Genomic DNA, 13,926 nt, shown 5'->3' with positions numbered 1-13,926 from the left:
GATATTCCCTTGCCATATCCCTGTAGTGTCTGTGTTATGTATGTGAGTATATATGAGATTTATATATATACACACACACTCCTATGTATATACGATATATGTCTTATATATCATATCCTGTATGTATCTGATGTATAGACTATATATGTCATATCTATATCATATATACACCACATATATACACATCTTATATGACTTTTATGTATATCATATATGCCATATGTAATACATGGTACTTCTCTATTTCATAAAAGTAAATTGCAATATCTGAATCAGAGTTTCTCATATCTGACTCTGCTGTACATAAGATTTAATAACATTGATCCCTAAAAAAAGTAAACTTGAATTAAGTCAAAAAGGTTAATCTCTTTTTAAAGAAAAAAGTCTATGTATGTTGTTAATTATTTAAAAATATTCATAGACACTTTGCTTTGCTAAAACTACGTACGTCATATTCCTGTAATATTGATGACATATCAACAGACTAAATTTACATAAAAAAAACCCTGACCCTGAGTGGCTAATTGAATTCCCGAAAATAAGATGTCCTGTATGAGGCAAACCAGGACTACAGTCATGTCTTTAGACCTTTAACTCAGAGCACTTTCCTCTAAAGCATAGTGGTTCCTTATTCATGTTCCCTTTGCATTCTTTATCAAAGAGTAACTGGAAAATCTGACACTTATATAAAACATCAGAATTTAATAGTTCAAGTTAAATGATAATAAAAATCTGTAAATTGTAAAAAATAAAAATGTATTTTCCTAGTTGATACACATATTTTTAGCAAGACAAAGCATAATATGCCTTTCAATGCATAATGTTTTTACTGTTCTTTAATATTTTAAATAAAAACATATTATAGACAATTGTATAGTTTGTTTTAAACTGAAATAATCTTGAAATACCATTTACATATTATAAAAATGTTTTTTTAAATATGTTACCTTACCCTTTTGTACTACATTGATTGGTCAATAGATAGATGATATAAGCTTGTTTTAAATAAATCAAATGCAGTATTTGGAAAATCAAAGTTCCATGTATACTTAATGTTGATGCTTATCATAATCCCTGGAAGTTGGCAGTCTTTGTTGAATGATTAGGTAAAGTACACAAGTCAACTTTTTAAACGAGAATTCTTAATTTTATGAGGATAATGCAGTACAAGAGTTTAATGAAGCATTGTCTGTAAACTGATTTATTGTAGTGACAAGTATAGAAAGATATCTTTTTCTCATTGTTTTATAATCAAGAATTCGTTACTCTTCATTGGCATTCCAAAGGACGCACTCATGCACTATTACAATTGAATTCCACATTCTTTCTTACCCAAGATAGCAATAATCTCTACATCTCTACATTTTTCCTCTGAGTAGCTTGCATATTTTACCACTTAGACATTCCTCTCTCATCCTCTTTTTAATCTGGGTGTGCATTTATTTAGGAAAAGGTCCGTGCTGTGAATTTTCTAGAAATGTGGGAATCATATAGATAGGATAAATGCTTAATGGATAATTCTTGAATATGTCTTTAAATTCTACTTAATTTTATGGTTTGTCTTCTGGATATAACTCAACAATTCACAGGAAGAGAGGAAGAGAAGTAGAAACATGATAGTAAATAATACCAGTAAATATATCATTTTCATATGTGTGTATGTACACACACACACACATATTTATATTTATTTATTTATTTATTTATTTATTTATTTATTTATTTATTTATTTTTTACTGAACCAGCAGGGATAGGAAGAGGGAGAAACTTGACAAAACTTTCCAAATTGTTAAATGAGCATTTGCTCACTTCTGAATTATAAATACCGACATGATTCATGGACAAATCATACCCAGTTGAGGGAATGGAACTATCTTAATCTATAATAAGAAATAATTGTCTCAAAAAAAACAAAAAAGAAATAGCTGTCATAATAGCCATTGTTTTTCTGCAAGTACTATTTATGTACAGATTTTAATGTACATTATTTCAAATGCAAAAACATAGCAAAGTTGTCATTATCTGCTAAATTTCAAAGAAAATCTTACCCTGGAAATGGTAAAACTGGAATTCAAAATCAAGCCTGTCTGACTACAAAGTTCAAATGCTTACCATTATCTCACGGCCCTTCTCTACACGCAGGGGTTTTCTAGGATATTCTTAAGTGATGTTAGAAAAAAGTGTTGTTCTAAAAACTTGCAAAAAGATACCCAGAATTACAAAGAATGTCCCTGAATCGCTCAGATATTCCTACCATTTTGGAGGGTATGAATCTTTAAAACATCTATACCTCTTTCTAGTTTAGTCCCCACATTCCCATATGTTCCTTGGACTCTTGGGGAGACACAAGGTTTTTGAGTTTTTCTGATATTACACATAAGGATGCTGTAAAGAGATTTGAAAAGCTTCTCCATCATATGTCAAAGAAGTGGGCTGGTGAAGGAAAGAGGAGATTGAGTTCTTCTTTCATTTATTTAATAAATAAATACTCATATCTTACTCCATACTAGGGACTGTGTTAAGCTTTGAGGATACAGTGGTAAATTTAATAGATGTCCTGAATTCATGTGGTACAAAAGAAGAAAAAGTACATGATTCAGTAGATGGAGATTATGCTTGTTCTGGAAGGTACAAATGAAAAACTTGCAAGATTTAGGGAATGATCTTCTAATGACTTGGAAATATATTTTAAACTGTGATTTTATTATGATATAACAAAGGACTCATGTTCTGAATACTCTAAAAAGTACAGAAGTTATAATTAAAACTAAATTTCTTGATATGCATAAACATTGTTGGTTATTATAATATCTAAATAAGCCTTCAAAAATAACTTTAGGTTGGCTTTCTGTCAAAACCATTTCTAAGCATTTATATCAGCTCCAAGACCTCCCTCATAGACTTTTTCTTCAAACATATTTAGTAATCTCTAGTAGAAAATTCTAGAAAAAATATTTCCATTCTCCCTTTTATTCTGTATAGTCTGACAATTTCCACATCCAATAAAGCAATTAAGTATGTTCTTTTTATTAGGATTTCAGTTTGGCAGTGCATAGGGGCCCATTGAATTAGAAGTTCAGAGGAAAACAATGTATTATTAATACTGCAATAGGGATCTTATCTAATTGTGCATTGAAAAACATGTACACTGTGGAATGAGAGTTGAGAACGTTAATGCCAAATTATACAAACACATTTGTAACTATGATAGGAGAATATGGGAGTTTCCAGACTTCCTTTTAAGTTTCATATTTACTTACTATCTTTAGAAAATACTTGCTATCATAGTCCATGTAAAAATGGAAGACCATTAAGCTAACATTTGTTAGAGCTAGTTATGTGCCAGAGAAGATAGTAAGTGCTTTTCATGCATTATTTCATTTTATTCTCACAACAATCATATTTGATAAGAACTGATAATCCTATTTTGTAGATGCAGAAACTGGACTTAGAGAAATTAAGTGAACTCTCTCAGAGGATAAAGTTGATAAGTAACAAAATAGAAATTACAACCAAACCATCTTATAGCCAGAACCTGAAATTTTAACCAGTAGGCTGAGCGATCCCTGGAAAATTCAAGAATTTTATCTCAGTTGCTATAACACTTGGTAAAAACAAGTAAGTTTAATTATTGAGGATTTTGAGAGACTATCTGAGTTGAACTCTGTATTTAAAAATTCAGAATGTTGTGCTAGTTTTAGAACATTGTGCTAGCTTTCAAGTCAACTTCTGAGATATTGTAGTAAAAGGTATTATATTTTCTCCAAGAGGGAAAGATGTAAAAAATAAAAATGGAGAAATATCCATTGGCAGCTGTATGCTCAACTCAGGAATCCCCTGCTTATCCTGACTGAGACACTTTTTAACATTCGTGTAAGTCCAGTTGTTAAGATGTAGCTGAGGATATAAGGATGAGACTAAACACAGCTCAGAAACTGATATTACTATGTTGATAGAGAACTAGATAAGGAGGGTGATAAGGGTGGAGGGAGCACAAATATTCCACACATGACTTCAACAGAACAGTCATGCAAAAAGAAGAAAGCAAGCAAACATATCTACATAGGAAGACCAGAGAGGTTTTTTATAAATGTGTGACTGCCTGATAAAGAAGCTGAAATTTCTGGCACTTTATTAGTCTCACTATTACAAGACAACACCCCAACTCATTCTATACGCATTGCGTATGCACTGGGTAACTGCAAGTTACTTTTTAAACACAAATATATTAGTCCAGGAACTGCTCCCTTATACACATTAAGAGAAGGTAAAAGATATGAATTCAGCTTTAATGATAGAAGCTCTTTAATAAGATCCATATTATGCTTCTATATTGCATGTCCAGTACATCAAATAATGTTTCTAAAAGAGTGTTATGAGGTCATACTTTAAAATATAATAAATTCATGTGAAGGCATATATATAGATAATATAAAACTTGTATTAATTATAAGATGATATTTGTACATTTTATTATGTTATTTGGAATTATGTAATATATTGATATTAATTTTTAATTTTATTAATTTATATTTGAGGACAGTAAAGTTCATGCTAGAGAAACAGTTCATCCTTATGCAAATATGTATTTCAATAACTATTTAATATGAAATAAATTTTTTGATGTGTTCTTTTAATAGTCCACCTTAGAACTACCAGAAATATTAAGATGTTCTAAGATGCATAGTAGCTCTTTGAATCTGTGGCAGAAACAACTTCAACTCTTGGTATGCTACAAATACAGTAATTTTGAAAACTGTTACAAATAATACTGGCATGTTTACACATGTGAAATGGTTTAAAATGTTATTAAAAGTATTTTTGTATGTTTAACCTACCAAAACCTAACTAAATCTCAATATGATATCCAATTTTGCCATGTTTTAACTTAGGAAACATTGCTTCACCGTTTTATGCGTTACTATAGTCAATAAAATAATTTTTGTTTTCCTGCTATATATGAAAGTTTCGCTATGTTTGATATATAATCACAGGGTATTATAAATGAAATTTGATCAAAACGGTTTTTTAAGCTGGTATGAATTTTGAAATATACTTGGTAAAACCATAACAATTTTAATGTAAGTAAAACTAGTTTCAAAAATTGATCATAAACACAATATAGCTGTTTTTAAACATGATTACTTTTTCATGTAAAAATTATTTTAATTAATTATTTAAAATAATTTCAGGCATATGTTCAAAAATGATCAGAAACATGTGTTCAAAAATATAAATTGGTGAGGTGCCTAAGTGACATCATAATTATGAAGAATAATTTTTTAAAGAAAGCTGAAAACAGATGACATTAATAAGAGTTCGTTAAAGATCTTTATACCTTTAAACCATACTATACTAGTTGTAAAACTAAAGACTAGGTGTGGGAATGGAAACTAGAACACTGAATTAAGTCTCATAGATGCATAAATTTTTTTTAAAATTACAACCTGTTAAGATTCAATACAAAGAATATATTGAATTGCAGACATACATAATCGTTATACTTTGAATATACTGTTGAATGTACTATATCTTTGTATTTCACAGGATCCACAAGATTTTTAAAATTTGTTTTCCCCTTTAGAAGGTAGTATCCTTTCTGGAGAAGGCACTCAGGGAAGCATACTTCTTTTAATCTTTTTAATCCAAGTAAAAATCTTCAAGTCAAGTACTACACATATTCACCAATGTTTATTCTATTTTGATTTTAAAATTTTATATGAAGTTATTGTTGATCAGGTATTTAGTTATTTTCTCTTTCTTGATAAATTATGTGATTTAATTTAAATGAGTAGCATTAGAGGCGCTCCAGATACAATTATGTTATATCCTTCATAATCAGATTCAAACCATCACTTTCATTCTCCCCTTTTAAAGTATAGAAAAGAAATTTATTTATTTGCTTGTTTATTTGTGTTTATGATCTCAAAGAATTAAAATTATTTTCTTCATTTGTTTTCATACTCTTGGATGTTATATAGTATTTTCCTGAAAACTGCTTTAAAGGCCTTATAAACTGTAATTGTACTTTCAGATAATCATGAGTTGTCTTTAAAACCATAATTTTCTCTTGTTCTTAAATCGAGTTTTAATAGAAAATTAAGACAAATTGATTATAATGATTTTTAAATGGCTAACACTGATAGATCACTTACTCTGTACTGGGCAGGGTGTGGCGCTTTACATTATGGTTTCTGAGTCCTTACAACGAAGGAACCAAATACCCTTGTTATCCACAATTTCAGGTGAGAAACATGAGACACAGTATGGTTAAGTAACTCGCCCATGGATAAACAGAAAGCAAGTGATAGACCTGGGCTTTTTGTCTGTGCGCTTAACCACAGTGCTACTATCCTTTTGACATGTCCCAGAAGAGTTATATAACCTGGTATATGTGGAAGTGTAGCTAAAAGAAGCTTTTACTTTGTATGACAAGGCAGTCATATAAGGTACAAATAATGGAACTTATGAAATCAATTTATTTATAAAACTTATATATTTGTTTTAAGTTGTTTTTAACTTTCTCAATAGCAGAGTTAAACCAAACATAGGAATATTTACTGAACCAGGGATTTGAAACTTTTGAATTTCTGGTAGAAGCTGGTAGATTATTTATGGCAAAATTCAGATTTCTCCTATGGATAAGATTTTCCAGATATCCAGCTTTTTCTGGGCCAGGAGACCCCAATAATGAGCATGTGCAAATGTATTCTACAATGTTTACCTTATAATGACACAATTAGAAATACAAGTGGGTTGGAACAATTGCATTTGAAGCATGTTAAAACAAGATGAAATGCATGAACATATGAGACATAACATCATTAGAGACATAAACAATGATCACTAAATAACTATTACTGCTAAGAGTGCTGGACCATTCTTTTATTTGTTGAAAGAAAAGTTGCCTTTTTGATTGCATAGTCATCATCAGGTGTTGAATTTAAAATGTTAATTATTAATAGTTGATGAGTTGGGTCAAATACAATGAAATTCAAATCGGATATGAAGACTTGGTTCCTAAATTCCACTTGTGATGCTAAGTTCTTTTTACATGCTGCCTATTTGTGTTTCCAGATAGCATTGTGTTTATGAAGTGAATTATTTACATTTTTCTCCTGTTTCCCTAGGGTGTTTATTTCCCTAAGGTGTTTCATTAAAGAGTGAAGAAAGAAACAAATAGTGTTAATGTGTTTAACACATCTTTTGTTAAAAAAAAAAAGATAAAATAAGGCTATATAGGATTCATTTAACTCATTATAAGTGTTTTGATCTCAACAGTTTATGTGTTCCTGAAGAATATATGTGAGTATGAAACTCAAGGTCGTAGTTTTCCTGCTATGTGCAGTTTTTTTAGATTAAAAGTTTGCTATTAAATATGGGCATTGCTGGTAGATTTGATGGCATTTCTTTATCTGTTTATGTAAAAGGGTTAGGATTTTTATGAAGAATACGTATAATTGTCCTACAGCATACATCTCAAAAATGTAATTTAATTACTTCATAATTATTTACTGGTTTCCAATAGTTACAACCTTAAGATTCTAAACTAAGTATGTATAACCCCATGTTATAATTTAGTCTCAGTGTAGGAACTTATCGAAATGCTATTTCCTATACATAAGTGGTTTTGTATAAGCAGGCTTATATAGTTTTACATATTGGCAACTATAACCTCTGTATGGTGTTTTCATGATAAGATGAAATCCCCATCTCACAGTCTGATAAGACATGTATTAAATAATTTTTTAAAAATCAATTTTTCCTCCTTTGGCATAACCAATTTTTCAGTAAATATTTTTAATTGGAAAATTAAAATATACACATGAAGACTGTGGGAAACACGACTACCACACGTCAATAAATGAAAAGAAATTCTGTTTTACACATTTGTCTGTCTTTCCTATCTAGGTGTTGTGCTCTTCTCTTCGTGCATCTCTGTATTGTTCTTACCTTAGAATAAGTGCTGCTAAAACAAACACCATGATAATATTTTAAAATATAATAAAGTAGGTGAGGCACAGTGACAGTGGCTCACACCTGTAATGTCAATACTTTGGGAGGTTGAAGCAGGATGATCACTTGAGGCCAGGAGTTCAAGAGCAGACCAACCTGGTCAAAACAGTGAGACCCTATCTCTAAAACAAAACAAAAAAAAAAACCAAAAAAAAACAGAATAGAAAATTAGCTGGGCATGATGGCACATGCCTATAACACCAGCTCCTCAGGAAGCCAAAGCAGATGGATCACTTGAGTCCAGGAAGTCCAGGCTACCATGAGCTGTGGTCATACCACTGCACTCTAGCTTCAGTGACAGAGTGAGATCCTATCTATCTCTTAAAAAAAAAAAAAAAAAAAAAAAAAAAAAGGAAATATACATATATCATAAAAATACTCGTATTGCTTTGAAAAACAAGTTTCCAAGTGCAGAATTATTTATGCTGCCACAGAGACCATGGAGCCACTAACTTGGTTTGTAAAACAGAATATTCTGTACATTTTATTGTGAATAATCAATTTTTTAAAATTCGAATCCATTTATTCTTCACATAGGCAGAATACTTATAATATTAGATACATATTATAAATTCTGGGAAAATGTTAAATGGACATGTAATTCAACAGCTAAATGAATAACTGAATGTGAATTTCAGAAAAGAATAAAGAGAAATTTTGGATATTTGCCAAAATATTGTTTAGTTTTGATAAAAATGACATTTCTAAAAAATAAAAGGGCTTGACTAAATTAGAAATAAGCATATCTCAATAATAAAAATATAGTTGGCCCAGCGTGGTGACTCATGCCTGTAATCCCAACACTTTGGGAGCCCGAGGCTGCTGGATCATGAGGTCAGGAGCTCGAGACCAGCCTGATCAACATGGTGAAACCCCATATCTGTTAAAAAATATAAAAAATTTAGCCAGGCACGGTGGCACGTGCCTGAAATTCCAGCTACTCAGGAGGCTGAGGCAGAAGAATTGCTTGAACCGGGGATATGGAACTTGCAGTGAGCAGAGATCGCTCCACTGCTTTCCAGTCTGGTTGACAGAGTGAGACTCTGTCTTAAAATAAAAAAAAAAATTAAAAAAAAATAAATAAATAAAATAAAATAAAATAAAAGTTAATTCTTACTTCATTATTCCAAGAAAATATAATAATTTTGCCTTCATATTTTCAATAATTCCTACTCTGCTTTTTTCAAGTCACTTCATTAAAAAAAGCAGAAGTACCTAAGAGGCACATATCAGAATATTTGAGGTCGATGCTTTTGAGTTTTAAAAAACAACCAATTTATGTTTCGAGTGTGCACATTAAAATTTGACAAAATGTTATATAATTCTCCAAAAGCATATTATAAGATTATCTTAGTCATGAAAAGTTGCATGAGTTAAAATGCTCCCAAGAGTGTAAGAATTTGAAAGGAAAATATTGAAACTTTGGACTGTCGATTAATCTGATTTGAAGAAAAGCCAACTCTGATGATGTTGTTAGTACTTTCTCTGACCCTTCAAATTGATAAGTATCAATTGCTGCTTTGAACACCAAATTGATGTGAGATTTAGGATGAGGAAAATTAATATCAATAAAGTCATTCACAGTAGTATTTTATTAAATTTGTATAAACGTGTTAACAACTTCAACAGTTTAGACCTTGGAGGCACTTTATTTCTTTGGGACCTTTTTACAACTTAAACATTATTTTGTTGTTACTGTTAAGGTAAGAAAAAAAAGAAACTCACAATATTAAACCTAAGAGATTACACACATACATTCTAAAATCTCACAATTGTATTATTGTATGTTGAATTCGTTAGAGGTGAGATCTTACAGAATTTTATTTGGCTTTTAGTATATGGCTATAACGCATGCAAACCCAAGTAAAATGTTAACAGTGTTGCTTTGTTGAACAAGGATTATAAAACAATATACTCTCAGTGTATTTTAGAAATGCAAACATAATGTTTAAACCACTAAAAAATTAAAATGTAGGTAGTTTAATTTATATTTACTGACAAATAGCTTAGCTCAGCTCTATAACTAATTCTGATGATAATCATAATTTGTTTGGTGTGTGGAGAAATATCATTGGCCATCATAAAGAGGCCAATTAAATGCTATATTTGATTAGCATTTAATCAAATATAAGACTCTTCATGATCTCTGAGGAGTCAGATGGCCTTCCACACTCCTTTAGAATATATCAATTGATGGAGAATTCATGACATCTGAAGACAATGAAGTCCATTAATGGACAATTAGTCTTTCAACAAATACTTGCTATCTTACTAAAGTAGTAGAATATTTTACATGCCTATTAGAAAATACAAAGAAGGAAACTTAAAAAGGATAGGATAAATTCAAGTGAAAGTTCCAGCATTCCAAGCTCTGCTCCTGTGGACCTTTTCACATACCACTTGAATCCTACTTTGATATTATTGCATTTGATCAATGGAATGTATAACAGCCCCCTGTAACATAAAGCTTCTCTTTGTTTGCCTATGTTACCTCTTTGGCTTTCAAGTGTTTTTCTATAATCCCTTTTTGTTGTTCTGTCCACAGCCATGCCATGAAGCAATGTTACCAATAATTGATCAGTCATGTGCACCCTAGAGGAAAACCATCTAATCAAACAATAGCTCAAAATAGGAGCAGCAATTTGGCCAGAGTGAGTTAATACAGATATTGCTTTTAATATTGAGATAGGCATATTTCCTTGTGCTTTCTGAATTGGGTAAAAAACATTCTCAGGTGACCTTATACATACCACTTAGTTATAAAGAACAAAGAGCTCTTTGTAAAATTAAAAAATCAGGGGTTCCTTTCTTCCCTTCCCCAACCTACATACCTATACACACACACACACACACACACACACACACACTTGAGAAAGAGTCCTACATCTAAGTGTTCCAGATTTTCAGGCATGAAGACTTATATATTCTAATTATTGTTCTGTGCATAGAAGCTATTTTTTCACACAAATAGTACCTGATCCTGGCTTAATGACTTTTGGAACAAATGCATATGAATAAATAAGACAAATCAATGAAGTTCACATATAAAATTTTGTATCTCTTGCTCCTGAAATAAATTTTTTGACAAGTTACCATCCATCTAATAAGTTCTGGACTCTTTGTGTTCCTTAGGGAAATGGCACAAGGTCTTCTTGAGTTTAGATTATGCATTTGGATCTCTGATTTAGTGGAACAGTGTGTAAAAGTCTCTCATAATCAGAACACTCCCTATTGGCTCTACATCTGAAGATCCCCAAGAGTGCTGTTTCTATCAGGGAGCATCTGGAATAGATTATATTCAGTTAATTGGCTCCAGATCAAGCTTGTTACAGACAGTAGCATGCAGTATAACCTATGCATTTCACTAAATCCACCCACTTTGGGTTAAATCACACCTACTTCTCTCCATAATTCATCCCAGATGCACAACACACACACGTGCACATAACACACACACACACACATACGAAGACAGCAAAATATCAACAGAGTAGGGAGGAGGTTGTTGGCAAGACTAACCCGTAAATTATCTCAATTAAAAGATTAACTATTGAATTTATAGGATTGTTGGGAAGAAAAGCAAAGAATCAGGACCAGCAGATTGTAGGTCTTGACTGTTTTATAGTAGAAAAATATATAAAGGCTTTTATTTTAAGTTCCAGAGGTATTGCCATTTTTGCTTTATTTTGTTCCTCCAAGTACAGGTTCAGCACACATAGGCACTTCTCAGAATGTCTTAGTAGGAAAGCAGGGCTTTGATTTTTAACTTATTTAACACTATTAATTAGTTGGGTTACAAGGAACAGTGTTACTACTGTTCATTGAAAACCAAAACATCAATCTTCTTAACTTACGACATTAGAGGCACAGGGCATGTCTTAGCGATTAATGACCAGTTGGAGGAGTGGATATCTCAATGCATAGCCAAGGGCCATTAACCCCAACTAGTCATTAATTCCCAGGAAATGTCCTGCACTAAGGTCATTATTGCTAATAAAATGCACATATGGAAAATTCCCTCTTTTTTGCCTATGTATATAAACATACATTCACATTACATGCATTGTTACATGTCATAAAAAAGTATTTCACATGTCCAGAAGCTAAAAAAAAAAAAAAAAGAAAACAACTAAGTATAATGAGAAATTTAATATATTTAGTCTCTACATTCCTTTTACCTTTCACTTTTTTTAGAGGGTATGGGTAGGAGGGAGAATACATGTTTGTATGCCAAGGCTGTGAGTCTGCTGCAATCAGATATCAGTGCTTTGCTAATAATGTGAATACAAGAAATAACGGAAGGAACAGGGTAATGGGATTGGAGAAGCACTGATGAATGTGGGTGGAACAGCACACTTGATCAATACCAAAAGGCAGTATGGAGTGATCATATGTATTGTTTCGAGTCATAATATATTAGGTACAAGAACATGCATGAGCCAAATTTAAGAATTAGCCAAAGATTCTCTTTGGTGTGCTTCTGTTCTATGCCCCTGAATTATGCCACATTCTCTTCCTTCTCATAGCCATATAACCCAGTCTATCATGCAGACTGCCTCAGTGTTCAGGAGTCCTTAACAAGGTTTCACTGTTTTCCGGAATTGTCTCTGTTTGCTTTCCCAGTCTCTTTTCTCTGTCCTCCATGAAAGTATACTTGTCTTGTTTAAGCCTATATGATACTCCTTTGAGTTATTTTGCATAGCGTGTCACAAATGTCTCCATTTTAAATTTATTTTATGGTACTTTATTGTTTATAATTAACCATTCCCTTCAGAAAAAAATCTTATTCATTTCCTCACCTTATAAATAGCGATTAGATATGATGCCAATGGCTAAGAATATATATAAGTGAATATGTTAGATATATTCAAATACCATCATAAGTTATATAAATATATATTTATTAACGTATAAATATGTAAATATTTAAAACTTGTATTGGAATTTGTGTAAAAGCAGCAAGTTTTTAAGAAGAATCTATAAGTCAAAGAATACTGGTATTCTAACAAGTTAAAACTAACTTTTAAAACTAACATGTTGTAAGAATGCATTGAGATTGAATGATTCAAAACTCATATTCAAATCTAATCTGATATTTTTTTTTCTGTAGATCAGTTAAAGTAACTGTTTTGTGGCAATAGCATTAATGTGTTCCTACTGGCCTTTAAATAATATAATTTTTAGGACTTCATGTCTTTTTTTAAAAGAGGCTTTATTAGTGTTCTATATTAAAATTAGCATAACTGAAATATTTAAAACTAAAATTTTCATAAAGGGCTGCTGATGGTGTAGGTGTTTTTCATCAGAAAGACATTCCTATTGTCTCTCACATTTTATCTAATTAGGGGAAACGTTCAGGAAATGTCAATTAAATGTGACTAAAATATGCAACGTTTGTTATATTTAACACAATATGATTGAAAGAGTATCTAAATCAACTTGATTATCTGCATATGGAGTAACCTTCTAAAAGAAGAATTAAATGTTGACAGATTATATACGAAGAATAATTTAGTATTTCTTGTAGGTATCTTTGAATGTAATGAAAGTGATTGAAGAAACAACTTATTAAGCACTCACTTTTCATTTCATGAAGAAATTCAGCATAAAATTGAAGTCTATCCTTAATTATTTATCATGTATAAACATAATACACATCAAAATTTGATTTTATTTTACTTCAAAGACTTGACTTAGCTGCTGAGATTTAAGGTAACTGAAAACTTGGTATTCAAAATCTGGGAGACATTTTAATACACTGAAGAGCTGATCTCACTAAGGAAAATTCATCCCTTATTAGGCCTTCTCTTAAAACTAAACCATATAGGCATAAAATATTGATTCTGAATGTTAACTAATTAGAACATTACTTAAAGTCTAATACTTTTTTATTATGATCAAAGCTATCA

The 13,926-nt window shown here is 31.2% G+C and overlaps 1 protein-coding gene across 3 annotated transcripts in view; it reads left to right on the top strand.

The window, feature by feature from the left end:
• SEMA3D (semaphorin 3D) overlaps positions 1–13,926 on the top strand; it is a 194,356-nt gene that overhangs the window by 49,257 nt on the left and 131,173 nt on the right. Inside the window, exon 3 of one of the 3 annotated variants that reach the window (XM_050785241.1) lies at positions 10,563–10,668. The exons of the other annotated variants lie outside the window; for them this stretch is intronic. The gene's annotated coding sequence lies outside the window, so the exon portion shown is untranslated. The remainder of the gene's footprint in view (positions 1–10,562; positions 10,669–13,926) is intronic. 3 annotated transcript variants of the gene reach the window in all.

The sequence above is a fragment of the Macaca thibetana genome, chromosome 3, assembly GCF_024542745.1.
Source record: "Macaca thibetana thibetana isolate TM-01 chromosome 3, ASM2454274v1, whole genome shotgun sequence".
Taxonomy (NCBI): domain Eukaryota; kingdom Metazoa; phylum Chordata; class Mammalia; order Primates; family Cercopithecidae; genus Macaca; species Macaca thibetana.
The sequence above is the reverse complement of the archived record's forward strand: the minus strand, read 5'-3'. Positions and strand labels throughout refer to the sequence as shown.